The sequence below is a fragment of the Oryctolagus cuniculus genome, chromosome 16 (genome assembly GCF_964237555.1).
Source record: "Oryctolagus cuniculus chromosome 16, mOryCun1.1, whole genome shotgun sequence".
Classification (NCBI taxonomy): Eukaryota; Metazoa; Chordata; class Mammalia; order Lagomorpha; family Leporidae; genus Oryctolagus; species Oryctolagus cuniculus.
This window is the reverse complement of record NC_091447.1, coordinates 25,133,541-25,153,791: the sequence shown is the minus strand read 5'-3', so window position 1 is coordinate 25,153,791 and position 20,251 is coordinate 25,133,541. Positions and strand designations below refer to the sequence as shown.

The 20,251-nt window shown below is 41.1% G+C and overlaps 1 long non-coding RNA gene across 4 annotated transcripts in view; it reads right to left on the bottom strand.

The window, feature by feature from the left end:
- Positions 1-20,251, bottom strand: part of LOC103349444 (uncharacterized) — a 66,118-nt gene that overhangs the window by 12,233 nt on the left and 33,634 nt on the right. For 2 of the 4 annotated variants that reach the window (XR_011383136.1, XR_011383139.1), the window contains exons 2-4: positions 20,123-20,232; positions 8,072-8,329; positions 3,913-4,069 (exon numbers count right to left, since the gene is read on the bottom strand). This is a non-coding gene — a long non-coding RNA (uncharacterized lncRNA). The remainder of the gene's footprint in view (positions 1-3,912; positions 4,070-8,071; positions 8,330-20,122; positions 20,233-20,251) is intronic. The other 2 variants (XR_011383138.1, XR_011383137.1) reach the window with 2 other exon arrangements.

The following is a 20,251-nucleotide window of genomic DNA, read 5'->3' as shown; positions in this document are numbered from 1 at the left end:
GGCCCTCAATCATGCTGGGTGAATAAACAAATGAATAAGGGAAGGACTGTCACTATATCAGTGGCAACAGCTGTCTCCTGAAACTTCAGGACAGCCTCAATAGTCCATGTAAAACTACGCTCTCTTGTATAAATAGTGGAGAGAGGTAGGAAGCAATAATATGAATAGGATTCATAAAAATTTTGTTGGAGATGACCTTCCTTACAAATATATTAAGTAAAAAACTCCAAAAGTGGAAAAAGATCATAAAATTCAAAAGTTAACTTTATGTTTATTTATTTGAGAGAGAGAGAGGAGAGAGAGAGAGAGAAGCACTCCAATCTGCTGGATCAATCCCAAAGTGCTATAGTGTGCCATAGTGGCTCTAGGCTGAGGGATAAATCCAGGAGCCAGAAACTTAATTTAGGTGTTACACATGAGCAGCATCACTTGAGATATCACCACCACCTCCCAGGGTTAGCACTAGCAGGTAGTTGAAGTCAGGAATGGAACCAAGTACAAAAACCAGGCATTCTGATAAGCAACATGGACATTTTAGCCAGTAGGCCAAATACCCACCTCCCATCTTAGAAAACTTTGCAAAATAGAACAAAAATGAAGAAAGAGAGGAGGGTAGGCAGTAGAGCTATATGATAAAAGTAATGAGGTTAAGTGTGTAGCTATTGGGTAGTACCGAATTTTAAACATAAATTATCTTTAAGTTGTCTCATTCTCCCAACTACATGCTTGCATGGATTTATGAAAGGACCATCATATATCTGCAACTTATTAAGGGCTAGTTTTTATTGGAATTTTTTTACTGAAAATATAAGAACATTTGGACAGAGGCTTCCCTTTTAACACTATCAGCAAAAAAGCTCTGCTCAGCAAGTAGAGGTGGTCAATGAAATTTCAAGGGAATGATTGATGCTTAGAGAATAGGAGATTTTTTTGAGGGGGAAGAAAATTGACTCTGATTGGGTTCAGGCACTCAGCACAGGAAAATATTCATGTTCTGGACAATTCCTCATAGGCACCATCTTGGTACTTCTATTGGTCCCATCTACTGAGGCCTGTTTCTGAATTCCTGCTATCCAGAGATTTTGGCTCTCCTGATGCAATACAGCCTGCAAAACCATGGTGTCACCTCCTTCAGGGGCAGCCACACTGGACTTCCTGTTCAAGATGTCTATCCACCCCATAGAGTACAGCATAGTAAGTGCTATAAGCTTATTATAATCCCTCCAATAGCCAATATCTTCCTTCTCACCACAGTTCTGCCACTCCTTCTCTCTTAACATTCCAATCTCCAACTCCTTACACTCAAGGACAATGTTTCTTTACTAAATATTTCCTCTAGGAAACCTTTGATGAATCCTACCTCCATAATCAGATTTGTTGTCTCTCTGTGAGATTCTTAGCACTGGATGCTTTATACAAACATTCATACTATAAGACTGCAATTGCCCATTACTTACTCTATTTCTTCATTCACATACAGACTCCAAATGTACACAGAATATGAATACCTCACTCACTGGACTTAGTACTGAGCACAGGACATGAGCTACTGTAAGCACTCAATGGATATGAAAGGGGTGATAGGAACAGCAAGAAGAAAGGGATACAAGAGGAATAAAAGGAAGAAATGAAGAAGGGAGGGTTGAAGAAAGGAGAGGACACGGCAGCAAATAGACAACTGGCTCACCAAACTGTGTCTTCAAGAGATCACAAATCCCAGGCACTGAGTCCTCCCACCAGACACCATTTCAAGGGGACCAACACTATTAAACCAAAGTGGACATCAACAGAAATTGGACAAGTTGATGCCGGTTGTGAATTTATGCCCTAAGAATATGCAGATCCATAGATGCAAGCACTGCACCAGAATGAAAAAAGTAGTGCATCACCCCCAGCCTGGAGCTCAAGGTCACAATTCAACCCTTGGAACTTCTGTGGGGGCTTTCTCTTCAGGTGTGAAGAGGCAGCCTCCGATTTTCCCAGAGCAAGCTCAAATCAGACAATAAAGGCCAACTGTAACTCTGGAAAAGTTAGTCATCTCTGTGTAGCAGGCATGAATGCCAGCTTACAACCTCATGTCTGAAAAAAAAATCACATCCCTATGTTATAGAAGGCAGCCCAGTGTTCATTCTAGCACTTTCTTCATACCAAGCATGTTGTAGAATTTGACCTTAGTTATCCTCAGGATTAAGGCATGGCTCCTGGAGACAGATCGGTGGAGTGGCAGGTTACCATCTGATGTTTGGCCCCGGGCTCACCTGCATTACACTGGGAATGTCTATTGTACCCATTTGTTTAGATCCTTGAGTAGCATTTCCTGTGTCCTACCTGCTGAGACGTGCCATATCACATTCCTTTCTGGGGTTCTTCATAGGATGTTCCTAGGGTGAGCTGATCACCACTGCCTCCAGTCACCTGTACTCCAACCTCTTTCCTCCCAGGTCTTTGTGGAGTGAGGGGGAGGATACAGGTGAACTGCACTCTCCCCTGTGCTACTCCAGGTCGCTCTGCCTCTGCACTCAATACCCTTCACTCCTTTACTTCTCACCCCAAACACTCAGGCTGTCCACAGAGACATGTGTGTGTACTTCAGCCAAGCAGAGTCCACAGGCTAGATTAACTCAGTGCCTCATCAGCCTTTCTCTGGCAGGTATCTGCCACTTAGGGGCTCCTTGCTGGGAAAATCTACCCTTTAGTCCCAGCTGCTTCCTTGTATTTATGAGTGAGCAAAGCTTTTACCAGTATCACTTGGACGATGCAAGCAGTGTTCCCAATTTTAGAAATATAGTTATTTGGCATCTATCTTCCATCAGCTACCCAGAGTTGACTGAAGGATGTGTTTTCTTTTTGCATCCAAGTGCTCCAGTGCTCTGGGTGTGAAACAATGACAGCTGCTGGTGCTATTGCTGTCTGAGTGTGTGAGCCTGGAAAGGTTTGCTCTGAGGGGACCAGTGTGAGTGCGTGCATGCACCCTCACGCACACTAAGGCATGCAGCCTTGCTTAGGGTGCAGGATTAGGCCAGAGAAGACCTATATTAAACCAGTCCCAGAAAGACAAATATCATGTGTTCTCCCTGATTTATGGTAGCTAATATACAGAGTATAAAAATATAATGATATGAGCACAATGGACATTTTGAGATGTGATTTTTTTTATTTTTTAATTTGACAGATAGAGTTAGACAGTGAGAGAGAGAGAGAGAGAGAGAGAGAGAGAGAGAAAGGTCTTCCTTCCATTGGTTCACCCCCCAAATGGCCGCTACGGCCAGAGGTACACTGATCTGAAGCCATGAAACAGTTGCTTCCTCCTGGTCTCCTATGAAGGTGTAGTAGCCCAAGTACTTGGGCCATCCTCCACTGCCCTCCTGGGCCACAGCAGAGAGCTGGACTGGAAGAGGGGCAACCGGGACTAGAACCCGGCGCCCATATGGGATGCTGGCGCCACAGGCAGAGAATTAACCAAGTGAGCCATGGCGCTGGCCTGGAGATGTGATTATTGTTTATAGCCCTTGTCTATACTTTTGAAGGACAATGGTCTTTCTATTTACCATTTGTTGAATTCTTCACTTAGTAGAGAGTTAAGTTTGTGATTATGAGGAAAACTGAAAGTATGTCACTGTAAAAATTAAAAGAAAAATAAGTGAAGAAAGGGGAGAGAATGGGAACGAGTGAGGGAGTATCATTATGCTCTTAAAATTGTATATTTGAAACTTGTTCACTTTATATAAATAAAAAATTTTCAAAATCTGAAAGTACTCTTTTTTTGGATTTCCTATCAATAAAGCAGTTCCTGCTTTTCTGAGCTGTCTTCTCTTTTGCCTTAGATGATTTCCTTTAGTAAGAAAGCAGCCTACAACAGCAGTGATGCAGGAGCGAGCATGTGGTGTAGAGTGAAGAAGTTGCATAGCATACCTGCATCTCACTTCAGGGTGCCTGGGTGCAACTCGCAGCTCTGCTCCTGATTACAGCTTCCTGCTGCTGTCCACCAGGGGAGGCACCAGGTGATGGTTCATGTGCTCGGGGCATAGTCACCTATGTGGCAGACACACACTGAGCTCCTGAATCCTGGCTGTTGTGGGCACAAGGAAAGAGAACCATCAGATGGGATTCTCTCTCTCTTCTTTTCAAGTACATTAAAAATTTGAAGTGATCTGCTGCATTCTCATCATCATTGATGATGGTAATCTATTAATTTACCTGCTTTCTCAAAAACTTGTGTATCCTTTAACTCCAACATCAGTCCCAGAGTATAGCCCTACTTACTTACTGGAAACAACCAATATCACTTTTTTGCATGAGAACTTACAGTCCGGTGGATGTGTGGTATTATCCTTGCATGACTTCTAGTATTCTGTCTTAAACCTGTGCTTGTTGCACCCCTGCCAAGTGCAGGAATCGTGACCTCTGTTTCACATTCCTCAACACAAAATTACAAGACTGCACCTGTCTCTCCCCCAGGAAGATGAAGTGACCCTCCAGCTCACGGCCCTGTGAGTGGTAGAGGTGGGATCCATCAAATGCAGATGCTTTGGCTCCAGAGGAAGCAGTGCACCACCGCTCCCTAAAAACCAGAACTGGAATCATGAGCTTGAGGCTGAAAGGGGCCGGGGGAGCATCCAGTCTCTTCAGGGCTTAGGTAAGGAGGCTGAGGGCCAAAAATGCCAAGGGATTTACTCAATAGTGTTCCACGGAGAGGTCCTGAGCAAGCTTGGGTCTCACTGTCGTACCTTTAACAAACAGTTCTTGATCCTCTACGGAAGGCAAAGACTTCTGCGAGTGCCGGTGAAGAAAGTGGAAAACCTGCTTGTGGGCACTCATTACCTAAAGAAAAGCCAGGAACTGACAACAATGAAGTGCTCTTCCCAGAGGCCTCCCAGAGTGGCCGAGAGGAGGGAGGTGGAAGGAAGATTCCTGCAGAAGGAGGCAGATCTCCCAGGAATTCACGTGAGCCGTGACGCGCGAGGCACTGCAGTGTCTTGCCTGGGCTCAGGCTCTTCTGGCCTCTCCTCTTCAGTGAAGTGGCTATCGCTCTGTAGTTCTCCTCTCACTAAGACGAGAGACTCCTCAAGGCTGTGCTGAGAGTGGGCTGAGCGCCCAGCTGGATGCGCTGAAGCAGAGAAGGGCGCTGGGAGGACTGCATGCTGGGCAGACACGTTGGGAGTTCTCGCCAGCAGGAAGTGGCTTCCTTTGGTTAAATCTAACTCTGGAAGTAGCTCAAGTAAGAGCATTATGCACAAGGAATTTTCCTTTGGATTAGATTAAATTGTGATTAACAACAGCACTGGTCTCTTGACTTAAGCTATAAATAAATTTCCGGTCCACATGATGATTGCACGATTGTGCAGCAGTGACCCAGTGATGCCTCCTCGTACAGGTGATCAATCGTATTCCACACAGGCGTCAGGTCTCCATCCTCCATAAGCCTTCACTGACTTCTCACCACCCTCAGAATAAGGCCCAAAAGCCTTGGAAAGACACAGGAATCTGTGGATAAATTCTTCTCTTCCCAGGCCTCTTTCCAGAACCTCTACTTGGTTTGACAGATATTTTGCCCAAAATTACCAAATTACCAGTCAGGAAGGGGACACTGATGGTAGCTTAAAAATATGACTTGTCTATCATTTCAATAAAGCAATTGCACCATATGCTTGGTGAGTTTTTCGTTTTTAAGAAAAACACATTTAACATTAGAGTAACTCAGTGTTGCTGGGGAAAACACAGATCTGAAATGGTTCTAAATAATAATTTTAAGAACAAATGTTCTGTTCAATACTGGATGCTATCAAGTGTGCTACCCAACAGCTCTTCTCTCCACTGGACACCAAGAAAGCATCCATGAGTCAGAGGTTGCTGGATACCCGCCAACCCCACTTCCTCTCTCTGGGCGTGTGGAAGACCACACACATCCCCCAGTCCTGCTCTCCATCAGCCGCGTCTGCGTGACTGTCTCAGCATTGGGGAGTGGAGGAAATGAGGCACACAGCGGGCAGGGTAGCCTGGAAAGGCCTGACTGGGGAGCTCCCTTCTCCCTCTTGGCTTTTTACTGCAACTCGGAGAGACTGAAGGGGCCTGAACACCTGTGCTATTGCAGGTAACTCTGCCCACCCCTCAGAGGAAAGTGCAAGCACAAGAAGAGGAAACCTCCGACTATTCTAAGACCTGCAGGTGCTGTCACCGCAGCATAGCCTAGCATCCTCTGCTGGACACATCGTTCTCTCTTCCCCAGCAGACCTGACACTGCAGTGCTGGAAGACGCCAGCTGCCACGCATGCAACATTGCTCCGCCCATTCCCACTTCTTCAGGATTGGGGCACTCATTCCCCAGCTTCCGGGAGCTTTGCCTGCCAAGTGTTCATGCCTGAGCCTTTCCCCAGGAATTGCCTTCCATCAAAGAGAATTTCCTCTTCCAAAGGTCGTCTCCTGCCCAAGGACAGCCTCATGCTGTGACTGACGTCTGGGCCCACAGAGGCCTGGCTCCCCTGTGTCCGTCAGAGGCTACTCTGCAAGGTCTTCCCAGCTCTTTAGCTCCCCGTGGCTTCTGCTGAGGCCTCTGCTGCAACAGTCCTTCTTTCTTTCATTCATTCATTTTTCAATGACTTGTGCATTTGAAAGGCAGAGCAATGGGAGTAGGAGGGAGATTGGAGAGACGCGGTACTGTGGTGCTGCAATATGGCAGCTGCCGTGGATGCGATGTTGGAAGTGGAAGGCAGTGGGCAAGTGTTGGCTTCCCAGGTGGCTCTGTGGGGAGGGCCCTGGTTGTGAGGCTCAAGCAGGATCAAAGCCCACAACGTGGACTCCTGGGAGTGGGGAGAATGCACAGCAATAATGGCTGAGACTGTATGTCCTGTTCACCCAGCAGCTTAGAAGTTCAAAGTCAGATTTTATTTACTTTGAAGGCATTTCTTGTACAAGAAAATTGGTGGTTGAGAATTCACCTTTCACACACTGATATTCAGTCTGAACCAGGATGAATTTCTCTGAGGGTGAGAATTATTTTTAACTTTCTCTCTCTCTCTCTCTCTCTCTCTCTCTCTCTCTCTCCTTGCTGGAGGCCTTGGGGATGAGGAACACCTTCACAAGGACTTAGCAACTCTCCCCCACTGCTTTTGTTCTTCCAGCAAAACATTTTTGCAATATTAAATACCCTTGCCCCAATCCAGAGCATCATACGGACCTCACAAGCATGTGTCTGTATGGATTTCTCTCAGAACTGGTTTATTTGCAGCCTGCCTTGTAATTAAAAAGAAGTGACTCTTTACCCACTAGCAGTTTGATGCAATTTGATGTATGGCATTTAAAAGTTTTGATGTGAAAATACTGTTTTGGAATGAAGCAGAGAAATAGATTTGCAATACCTTAGCAAGAGTCATGTGCATTGGGAAACATCTGTGGTATCAGATACTTTTTCCACTGAATCAGTAGTGTCATACACACATATGTCACCAATACTGGAGACTTTATGGGCTATGAGCTGTCGCTCCCCCTCTTCGTGGAGGAACAACACAGGACCCTGCGCTGTTCTTTTCGTCTGCTCGGCCCTCCCCGGGTTTGCTGCTGGTTCTTCCCAGGTTGGCTACTATCCCTTCCACCTCCGTGGAAGGGCAGTTCCCCCTGGCCACATTCCCCACTTCCGCAGGGGAGCGGCACACCGCCGGCCGGCTCTCTGGGGGCTGCACAGGTGTTCCTTCAGCTAGATGTTCCCCATAGATGTTCCCGGTGCATGCCGTTTCTCTCCTCCTTTATAGTCCTCCTCCGCCAATCCCAACTCGGCTGCCCACACGCCGAGTACGCTGCTCTCCAATCAGGAGCAAGTCCTACAGTTTATTAGTTGAACTGGAGGCAGCTGTGCGGAAGCTGTTTACTTCTCTCCCAGCGCCATATTGTGGGAGAGCAGATGCATAGAATAAGTCTTAATTCGAGTAACTTAGTCTAGTCCGGATTGCTCCCCACATGAGCATTTCAGATTAAGGAGTTAGGAGACTGCAGACAATTCGGTTTTGAAGAAAGCTGAATCTGTATAATCGTGCAGAAATGCACCCCCTTTAACTCTAGTGAGGTACCTGTAACTTACCTTCTCAATGCCAGGATAGTCCACAGAGCTATGCCAGGATAGGTACCACAAAGGGAATACATGAGACGCCCCAAGTTTCCATGAGCTCTGACTTTCTCGGTTTCCCCGTGTGGGCTGGATTTGCTCAGCTCTCCCTCCAGGGGCATCTTCCTTCTTCCTCTGTCTCACTGTGTTCCAAGAGGCTGAGCTGTGAGGATGCCATTGAGGCGTCCTTGCCCAGGAGGAGACATGTGCCAGGCAGGAGACTCCAGCAGGAAACTGGGGAGAGAGGGTTTGGAAGATTCATTTCCTTGGCTCCCTTTTGGGTCACAGGTTGGCAGTGGGTCTGGTCCTCTACAGAAGGTCACAGCTCCTATCTGGAAGCTTCTCTTTCTTCCATCTATAGCCAAAGCTATTTTTGATCACCCCATCCCTGCCTGGGCAGGTGTAAGGGGAGGCATGAGTCCCACGTGCTTACAGCTCCAGGGACCTCATCATCCCTTGTTGATTTTTCAAAACCCTACCTACATTTCCAAAGCGATTTCTTCATTAAACCCTCTTCAACTCCCTGTGATTTAGAATGACAGTATTCTGATGTGTACCACATTATCCTCAGATCTCCATGGGTCTGTGGCACGAAAAGGTTAGCACAGTAATCTTCCTTACAAAATCCTGGTTTTATATCCTTTCATATATCACGTTATAGTATCATCTTTATATTACTCACATTAACCAACCACAATCTTATAATAGTATTTGTCTGCCTTTGTTTCCAAGAGCTTTTATAGTTCAAAACTCATTTTTAGACAATTAACTCATAGGTGTGACTTTGAAAATTACCAGGTTCCTCTGGGTTTTGACAGTGCTCTAGGCCTCATTCTTTACTCAAATTTAGCCACCTCTGTTATTCACCCTGCTTTCTTGCCTCTGTGCGATTCTCTCAGCTTAAGTGTCTTTTCTAACCATCTCCATATCTTCACATCCTCTTTACGTGTTCAGTTGACACCTCTTCATTCATCCGTCTAGTAAGTTTTGTGTCTGCTAAATGCTCTCCCCCTCAATAGAAGAGACTTACAGGAGTCTTCCCTAAAAATCCCCTCTTACCTTCTGGGCCCCTGCGTGCCTGTGCCTCTCCTGCAATCATCCCACTCCACTCTGCAGGTGAGGGTTCTGTCCACAACTAACTTGGCCACCGGATGATGAGTTTCCTATGCAGGAACTCTGAGGGCACCTTGATCTTTGCCCCCTCTTCCTGAGAATCACATGTTAACCAGTGATATAACGCACTTAATTAATGTCCAAGGAATCAAAACAAATCAACAGGATAGCTTCCTCCCTGCCAGCAAATGCACTGAACGCCTGATCTGACACAGAGAAAGCTTTTTACAGGCTGAGACCTCTGTCAGATATTTCAGAGTTCTGGCCAACTTGAGCAACTTAAGCTTAAGACAATGATATTGCAAACCCCAAAAAAGCCATTTCAAGGGAGCTAGAGCAGAGAAGTTGTCCAATCTGAGCTGTCCCAGTTGTAAAATAAGTTCAATTTCCCTACCACCTAAACTCTGCTCCTACCCAAAGCCTTAAATAACGAGGCAGGACAGCTTTAGGCACTTTACATAACTTCTGATAAAGCCTAGCCCGAACACCCTGCTCACACTGCTGACTCATACGCCCAAAATATGTGTGACCAGTGAGGCAGAAATAAGTGATTCTTGCCGGCTTTTAACTATCAGTCTTCCCAGCTCTGCTTCCCTCAGTCCTAAAGGGTGATTCTAATTTGGTTCAAGAAGAAGAAAAAAAATAAAGAATGCCTGACGATTACCACCCCGGAGTGACTGAAAGAAGGGAGCGTATGTGATTATTTTAAAAGTCCATGTACAAGAGTACTTTGAAAACTTTGTGGAAAGTGGAATTAAAAGCTAAGTTTATTTTGGTGCAGAAGGCTTTGAAATGCATGCACATTTTTCCTAACATGCGTTTTTCAGTGTACTTTTAGAAGACCCTCCTGTTTGTTGTAAAAGTGTCACTCACAACCTCTGATCCCCTTCACACTCATCATTGCCCCTGTCTAATTGCACGTGGAGTTGTGCCATCATCTACATGAAAACAACTGAGCTAAAATGTCACTGCAAGAAGATTAAGAATAACATCCTCTTTAGAGAGACTTCAGGAAAAATGTCCTTTTGCCTTTCTATAGGAAATAGGTGTGAACTAACAAGGAACTGATTTTACTTATTTTAGAAGTACTGCAAAAGGAAGCCAGTGCTGCGGGTCCATAGGCTAATCCTCCGTCTGCGGCGCCGGCACACCGGGTTCTAGTTCCAGTCGGGGCGCCGGATTCTGTCCCGGTTGCCCCTCTTCCAGGCCAGCTCTCTGCTGTGGCCAGGGAGTGCAGTGGAGGATGGCCCAAGTGCTTGGGCCCTGCACCCGCATGAGAGACCAGGAGAAGCACCTGGCTCCTGGCTTTGGATCAGCGTGATGCGCCAGCTGCAGCAGCCATTGGAGGTGAACCAACGGAAAAGGAAGACCTTTCTCCTTGTCTCTATCTCTCACTGTCCACTCTTCCTGTAAAAAAAATTTAAAAAGTACTGCAGAAGGTGTAATCCGTCCACTTTCCCTTCTTGTGCTGGATTTGGGAATGGTTACAGCCAAGGCTTGTATCTCATTTGCAAGCAGGCTAGTCTCTGAGAGATCTGGTTTTGTTTAACACTCGCTTCTGGTTCCATTTCATATTTGTGCCTTTCTGGTCCTTACTTTGTCTTCTGCTTTTATCTTTTCTTGGTTTATTTTCTATTTCTTTGAAGACTGCCTTGGTAATTTATAGAAAATGCTTGGGCATACCAAAAATGTAGTAAGTACTCTGAACTGTTATCTGCCTACCTCCCGGCAGATAAGTAAGTTGTTCAAAGTTAGCAATAATTACCCTCAAGGTGAGAGCCAAGATACAGGAGCACATAGTTTGCATCCTTGTATGCAGAGACCAGATAGAGAAAGGGAGAATCCACCAACAGTTCACACTGCCTCAACACCCATTTTCACTCTCCACAGTGAGAGTGCTCCTTTCTCCCACAGTGATGAGTGGCCAGAAAGAACTGCTGTCTTTGACCTAATCTTTGTGAGAATCAAGGGAAAGAGCACAGATGGACACATTGATCTGCATGCTAAGGAACGCCTGGACAGACTCACAGCCTGATTCATTCTTTGACCTTTTGATAATTGAGAAGTAGAATCCATTTATTCAATCTTAATACATTACCATTTCCAACTACACTGTGCTGAGCTCTCTTCCTTGTATGTTAAAGAGAATCAATTGGGAAACCTAGGATATAGAATGCTGGAGATGGGAGCTACCTTTGCAGTCATCTGTTCAAATGATCAGCATGCCTACGTGCCTGTGTGTTGTTTTAAATTTGTTCACAAAAAGTAGATACTGTGGCTCAGGCAATCAAGCTGCTGCTTGGGTCACACACACCCCATATTGGAATGCTGTTTTGAGTACCTGCTATTCAATTTCCCACTCAACTTCTTGTTAAAGATGACCCACGGACCTGGATTTCTGCTATCCATATGGAGAGACTACAGATGGAGTCCCTGGATCCTGGCTTTTTCCTGGTCCAGCCCCAGTTGTTGTACGTATTTGGGGAGTGAACCAGCAGATGAGATTCTCTCTCGCTCGCTTGCTCTCTTTCTCTCTCCTCTCTGTGTCACTCTGCCTTTAAAATAAATAATAAATTAAATCTTTTTTAAAAAACTTGGCTGTACAATTAGCTTATACTTACTCTAATATCAAATTTCCCTATACACAGGAACTAGAATGTAAGTCATCTGTCACTCAGGCTTCCCAGAATAAACACCACTCATAGGAACATTCATTCATTCATTTATCTGTTTATTCAAGAAATATTTATTGAATGTCAAATATGCGATAGACTCTGTAGATTAATACTGGAAAACAAGAACATGATTAAGTAGGTTACAGAAAGCAGTAGCAGTTGAGAGCAAGAGTGAAAAGTGAGGCCACTTTAGATTGTGTGTGACTGCGTGGCAGAGGCTTGGCAAATGCAAAGTGCTTCAGGCAGGGCTGTGCTGGGTGTGCTCTAGGAACAGTGAAGGGGAGGCAGAGCTAAGGTGCTGAGGGATGGTGTAAAGATGAGACTAGAGGCGTCCACAGTAGGCACGTTCTGTAGGTCTTTGAGACATCACTAAAACACCTGTTTCTTTTCCAAGTGCATGGAGAAGCAATTGAGAGGATGCAAATGGTTTCAGATGTGGCACCTTTAATAGTCAAAAGGCTTCTGAGCAGGGAGACCTGATCTAGGAGGATGACTAAAGGTTAACTTCAAAGCAGCCACGAGTCTAATGGCAGAATGACTGTGTGTACACAGGTAAGGCTGTTCTTGCAGAGTTTATGCTCACCACTGTTTCTTGTTCCATCAAGTCCTGCAAGCACACTACTAGCAATAATAAAAAAGCGGGATTAGCAGACACACTCAGGCTAATATCTGAGTTCATAGGCAGAACATGCAAATGAGGCAAACAGATAATGGGAAGGCTCACCTGGCTGTAGCACTAGAATAGCCTGTCTGTTTCTCATGCAACTACAAATCTCTACATAGGTTTTATAACATCTTTATTTTGAATTAGTTTGAATCACAAGAAGTTTCAAAAATAGCACAGAGTGTACCTATGTAATCTTCACTTAGCTTCTCCCAGTCATAATATCTTACATACATCTAATACATGTAAAAAAAAAAAAACCAGAAAATTAGCATTAGTACATTGTTATTAACTTAACTATCTGGATCTCCCCAATTTTTCCAGGCCCTATTTTTAAAATATTCATTTGTTTGTTTTTGAGGAGTGTACAGCACTATGCAATTAGTAGAGCCAACCAGTACTAGAATCAGGATGCAGACTTTTCTGATCTTTATAAGTCAACTCCCTTGGTATATTCCTGAGCTGCACAAAGAAATCTACTAGGGGGTTTTCAAAATGTTCAAAGAACATATGAAAAAAAACTATGCATAGATTTCAAAAGAAATTTTGCATCAAAATAAACATGTGCTAACCCGTCTGAACAGGATCTAGTCAGAGGCACTACCAAGGATAAAACATAAGTTTACTTACAGCAACACAAATTCTGCTAAAACTCCTAAATACTCTGGAATTTTCTCGCTACTTAATAATTCCCTCAATCCTTCCTATTCTTAAGAAAACTACTTTTTTCCCCTATAAATGTTTTGTTTGATCACAGTTTCCTAAATCTACTTGTTTCTGCATGCAAAAATAAAAAAAAATCAATATATACTTCATAGAAACAATATTCACTCATTTATATCAACATCTTATCATTCATAATTAACAAAATGAGAATTTTTATAGTTCATGAACTATACCTATTACAAAAAAACCTATGCATGAATTTAAAAATTTTTGTACCAAAATAAACTCATCTTTTAATTATATTTCTCCACATACATTCTGAAGCCCCTTGTATTACTATAGTCATCACTTTCATTTTACACCAGCCTTTTTTAATTTTGATTTTTCATTGACAGAGTTTCACAGACCCTCACTGATTCCATTATGAATGACACCTTTGGACCTGGACAGTATACACCAGAGTAACTGTGTACAACAGTCCTGCAAACTGATGTTCCTAATTAAAATCTGAAATTGACTACTAGGAGTATAGGATGTTCTAGTACTTTTCTTGCTCAGATCATTGATACAATTTTATTGTAGCCACTGTTGAAATAGTTGTCTAGAGGACTGTTTTTATTTATTTATTCATTCACTCATTCATTTATTTGAGAAACTAGGGGTGGAGCGAGACTGGGGTGTGTGGGGGTGGGAGAGAGAGAGAGAGAGAGAGAGATTTCCCACAGAGTAATTCATATCCCCAAATGCCCACAACAGCCAAGGCTGGACCACACTCAAGCTAGAAGCTGGAAATTCAGTGCAGATCTCCCATGCGGGTGGCAAGGACACAAGTATTTGAGCCATTACTACTGCCTCCCAGTGTGCATTAGCAGGAAGCTAGATCAGAAGTGGAATAGCAGCCAGGCTCACACCAGGCACTCCGAAATGGGATGCAGTGTCCCAATTGGCAGCTAAACCAATGTGCTCCTTAAAAGGTGGCTTTGCAAGAATTGTGATTTGTCCAGGATTAGGAAAGGGAAAGAAAATAGGAGAAATGGCAGAGAGGACAAAAAAAGTAAACGCAAGGAAAACAGGTGTCTGTTGTGATCCGTTTTTCAAGAATCATCTTGTGGTTACTCAGTTATTAAATTTCATTTTACCTAAATTTAATAGAAGAAACTAGAATAAATAAAATTGAAGCTGATGAACTTCATATTAATGTTTCTTCACAACAGAGATATAGCCTGAAAGATTCTCCCTTTAGCTAAGAGAATTCATAACAAAAATGGTAAGAGGTTATAAAATCAAATTTTTCTACTTGTATTTATTTTAGGGAACATTAATTGTATTCTTGCTAAAGACAAAAAAATTAACATGCTCATATTTCTTCCCACAATCTTCCCACTCTCTTATTGCTGTTAGTTACAGCATTAATTCTCAACTTAGACCAGATCTATAAGCAATGGTTTTAATTCCCATGGTCACTGCTTTTTGCCATGAATTCTCCATCTTTGAATTATTTTTATTAATGTAGTAATAAAATTTGATTTATTTTTAAATTCAGTCTTATTAGTTTGTTTTTTTATATTGCTTTTGTTTTTGTCTAAAATGCTATAGTTAATCATTATCTTTTCTGGGCATAATATTGTAGGGCCACAAAAGGCAAACCAAAATTACCTTCTAGAATCTATCTGACAAATAGCAATTTCTTGAGCTCTTAAATGCATGACTACTGTCAAGGTGGGCATAGCAATTAAGATCCTGCTTGAGACAGTCACATCCCAGAATACAGTGTCTAGGTTTGAGTCTCAGCTCTGCTCTGGGTACAAGCTGACTCCTAACACGCACCATGGGAGGCAGCAGCTGATGGCTAAAGTAGTTGGGTCCCTGCCACTCATGTGGGAAACTCAGATTCAGTTTCCAGTTTCAAGTTTTCTTTCTCCTGGCCCAGTCCCAGCTGTTGTGAACATTTGGGGATTGAACAAGTCAGTGGGAAATCTGTATCTCTTTCAAACAAATAAAAATAATTTTTAAAAGACATTCTATAAAAATCATGACTACTATGAACCAGGGACTTAACTTTTCATGTTATCTCAATTTAACCTCAAGTAGTAAGCTAAAGTTACCTGTGGTTAGCTGCTACTTTATCAGATATCTTAGGTCTAAAATATATAGTAAAAGACTGTCCTCATGATCTAGGACAGGAAAATATTTCTTAAATAGAATACAAAACGCACTGAGCACGAAACAATATATTGGTAATTTTATTATGTGAAAATTTAAATTTTTGTGTAAAGATAGCATTAAGTGAATAAAAAATAAATCATAGAGTGGGAAAACACATTTGCAACACCTTTAAGACAAAGATCTCATACACAGAAAATTTTTAAAACACCTTATAATCCAATTAGAAAAACATAGATAATCTAAAGTGTTTAATATATTCAAACATGCACTTGCATCTCAAGATTATTCAACTGGTTAATAAACATATGAAAAGGCATTTTATTCTGTTACTCATGGAAAAAATAAAAAAGCTGTACACAGAGCTAAATCTTTAGCCACCAGAATGGCTGAAGTTTAAAAACTGATATTATCAAGTGTTGGCAGTATTGGAACAACTTGAACCCATATATATTACTGATAAAAATGTGAATTTTTATAATTACTTTAGAAAAGAGTCTGACATGTATTAAACTTGGGCATGGACATTCCCTATTTGTAGGCATTTCCAGTTCCAGGTATAAATGGACAGACATTGTGATTTAGACACAGAAACATATAGAATTCCACAGTATTACTATATATAATGACCAAGACCTAGAATTGCCTCAAATGTCAAAACTAGAGTGGTAAATTGTATGTACACTGTGAAATCTTATTCAACATAAACATAAGAATTGCAATTACATGTAACAACCAGGATAAACACACATATTATATTGAAGCAAAGCAGATGTAAAAGAATGATTCCATTTATATAAAGTTGCACAGTAGCGAAAGTAAACAACAGCATTAGAAGTCATGAGTTACCTTGGGGTGGGTCAGAGGAGGTCAGTGGGAGCTTTGGAGATACTGCAGCATTTAGTTTCTTAACATTGCGATGGAAATTGAGATGTTTGCTTGATGATGCTTAATAGGGAAGTCTCTTTAGATTTTAAATGCTGTTTATTTAGTGTATCATTCTTCATTAAAAAGTCTTTTTCAAAGAGATATAGAAGTCAAAGTCCCAGTGAACAATTTGACTGTGAGCATTCCTGGTAGCAACAGCTGATTCTTCAAAATGTTTGTTAGCACTGGCATAAACTAACTAATTAATTAAACTCATTTTTGAATTGAATTCTAAGTTATTAATGATTTTACTAAAATGGTATTTGTATTCAGCATCTATGAAAAGCTTATTCATATCCATTATGATTTTTCTATAAGGTATTCATTATTCACATAATGATTTGGAAGAATGTTATATGATAAGAATAGTATCCATTTGTCTGCCAAACATGTTGCAAATATTTAACCTAGTGTATTTTGTTTATAGTATAATTTTGTCTGCCAGAATTTTCTCTTTTATCTTTATTTAGCCCATTTCATCATATAGTTTAGTTTATTGAGTTGTTTTAGTTGCTTATACTAGCTTTTCCTATCTCAGGATTATAAAATGTATTTGCATACATTTCCTTTAGTGTTTTAAAAGTTCAATTTTTAAAAAAATGAATTCTTTATCCATCTGGGATTTAATTTTATTTATTAGGGAATATAATTTAACTAGTTTTTTTTTTTAACTTTTGTCCATCTGAAAGCTATCGTCCAACAGTTATTCCATGTAGGAGTCATATGAATGTACCAATTTGATTTTTATTTAAATATATCCATACATTTGTCTACACACAAGAGCACTTCATAGAAAATGGAATTAGTTTACTTTGGTACAAAGAAACTTTGAAATCATATGTATAAGAGGTGTGTTAGTCTGCTTTATGTTACTTTAACTAAAACACCCAACAGGAACTTCTTGGGGTAAGAAAAGGTTTATTTTGGTCTATGGTTTGGAAGTGACAGCTCAGGCTCAGGAGGCCCCGTAGGCTGATGTGTGGAAGGGGCTGGTCCTGGTCAACACTGAGAAAACAGCCACATGGAGCCAGGCGGCAGAGAAGGAGAACGTAGGCCAAAACTGAACTCAAATGATGATCAAGGGCACCCAATCTCCAAACGATATAAAGTCCTCCTATCAGGTTCTCCTTTAAACTGCCACAATCAGATCAGGTCTCCACCCTTAACCATCCAACCAATAGCATTAACCCATCAGAGTTTAAATATCTGCATGAATTTTAGGGAAACAAATCATACTCAATACAAAAGAAGGGATCTTCAACAAGTTCATGGAAACTGCATATTATGAAAAAGCTGCGTGATTTCAAATTTATATATTATATATAAATAATATATATTATATATTCAAATATATGTCATATATTCTCTATTATGTTTTATTTATTTACCTACTCTCATACTTGTGTCATGGTCATTTAATTATGAAGGTGCTGAAATACAGTAATTTCACAATGGCAGCTTTTGTCTCATGTGTTGGCTTTGGCACACAATTGGCTCTTTCCTGTGCCTCTTCCCATGTGGATCTCATGTTGGATCTGGACTTCCAAAGGCTAACTCTGGAAGTGGCACCACTATATTTCTGCTAAGTTATATTTTTTAAGCAAGTCACAGGCAAGCCATCCATCATGATGTTTCAGTGAGAAAATTTAATATGGCAATGGCTAATGAGGGGACATTTATCAGGAAGCATGTCCCTTGGTGCTTTTTTTGCAGACTATCTACCATGCATGTTGGGCAACCTTGTCTTAGTCATGCTCATAGTAGGAATGCCTTAAGCACTCCACAGATATTTGTCATTAGTTTCTAGCTTGTCAAATAAAGAGTGATTTACAAAGAACAGATGGTTGTTTCTTTTGTTTATTAGACTAGATGTTGACTAGAACCAAAGACTGTTTGGAATTCATAAAGATGATCCTATGGTTTTCTCCTTTAAAATATTTATGCAAGAAATTACATTGACAAAATTCCCAACCTTGAACCCTTCTTCTATGTCTGAAATAAACTCTCCAGGGCCAAGATGCATTGATCTTTCACAATGCTAGAGTCTACTTATCAGTATTTTACTGAAGCGCACTCCTTCCATAGTCTTACATGAGACTATTGTTTCTCTTAGGGGGCACATTTCCTAAGTCTCTCAGTTTGCCTAGAAAGTAAATATCAGGCCAGAGAGATGAAAGTGCTGCTTCTAGTTTATTAGAAATAATGTCTCTGAGTCTGCTTCACTAAGTATATTATTCTATGATGCTATCAATTTCTCAAAATATTCTAGAATTACTTTTTATTTGTTTGTTTGGTATTAGGACAAACTCTAACATCTTTTAGAACCAGGAAACTTAAGAAAAGTGTCCAGTATGGTCCAGTAAATATTATTAGCTTAAGTATTCAGTGTCTATTGCAAGATCTCACTAGATTCCATGCATAAACTAATATTAATGGCAATAGCTCCTCTCCCCCTGGTTATTAATCAACAGAAATTCCCAAGATATCTAACTCCTCTGGTCCTCATCCATTTAGACTAGGGAGTCCCTAGAGTAGTCTCACCCAAGCTTTCTTGGGTTGCTGTCTGCTACCATGTAGTATGTGTTACGTGCCTTCCTCCATCTGCTCACACCCTGTTATGTTATATGCATATGTAACAAGTATGTTACATGTAGGGATAGCCTTTCATGTATGCTTCCCAGTAATGTATGTGGAGTTACTCAGAACATCAAAGTAGAAGTTCTGAAGGCACTCTGTCACTTTGGTCGTATTGCTTGGGCACACACATTTTGTTGCCTATAGCTTTTGAAAACTTATCCTGCATACTTTCGAAAAATCAAGAAAGACTCCAGGCTATCTCTCACCTCAGGATTTGTTAACCACTTCTTCCTCATTCTCTTACATAGAATAATAGTAATCATGCAAGTCAATTCCTAGGAACTCAACTACATGGTTTATCAGGTACTTTCAGACCACACCTTATCCCTAACTGGCTCAGAATGCAGCACCTGCTATATAAGTTCTATTTTTACATATATTTTGTTCAGAGTTTAAGGACAGAAAGAAATCTATAGAAATTCTCTACAAACTTAGCACAGAGCATAAAACAAGGGGCCTAACCATTTTCAAAGGTTCATTACAATGACCCTGTATGTAAAGTGGAATGTAGGTGAATATCTGGAGAGTTCATTCCACAAGATCAAATCACACGGCTTGGAGAGTGAAGCTAAACTTCATGCTTTTAAAGAATATGAGATATTCTGAAATCACTGAGATTATGAATGTATGTACATTTAGACTTCAGTGAAGAAATAAACCTAAGTAACCAAAACGCCAGCAATAACAGCAACAAAACAATTTCAATTTCTAGAATTTTGTTTTAAGTATTTTGCATAAGATCTTCATCCAAAGTCAAAACCAGAGAGAACACAACAGAATCAATGAATAATAAATTCAGCTAAAAATCTGAAACAGTTTTGTAAGCATTCTAAAATATCCAAAATGTTTTTGACATTCTAAAATTTTCAAAGAGAACTAGGTTCTTTTGAGACAATATTAAAACAATTTAGAAAAGAACTGCTCAGCAAAGAAGCTATGAATGCAGATGAGATTATTAGATACTTGAAAAGATTAAGAAGCAAAAATATTCTACAAAGTGTGGTACTGGACTCCAAATAAAATTATAAACCCTTAGAATTACATGGAGAGACAATGTGTAGATGAAACAACACAATTAATATATGTTAAAGCAACTTTCCAATATAACACCTTACTTGAGGGGAATAGGCGGCTTAATTTTAGAGCAATTTAATATTAACTGTAGGAGAAACAAATACTCACACATTTTAGAATAGAAGGAAATAAATCGCAGATGTGCCTCTTCCTGTCTGCTACCCAGCATCAGCATCCTCCAATCCCAACACTTTCTCTGTAATGCTTCCTGGCTTCCTCTGAAATATATGAGAAGTG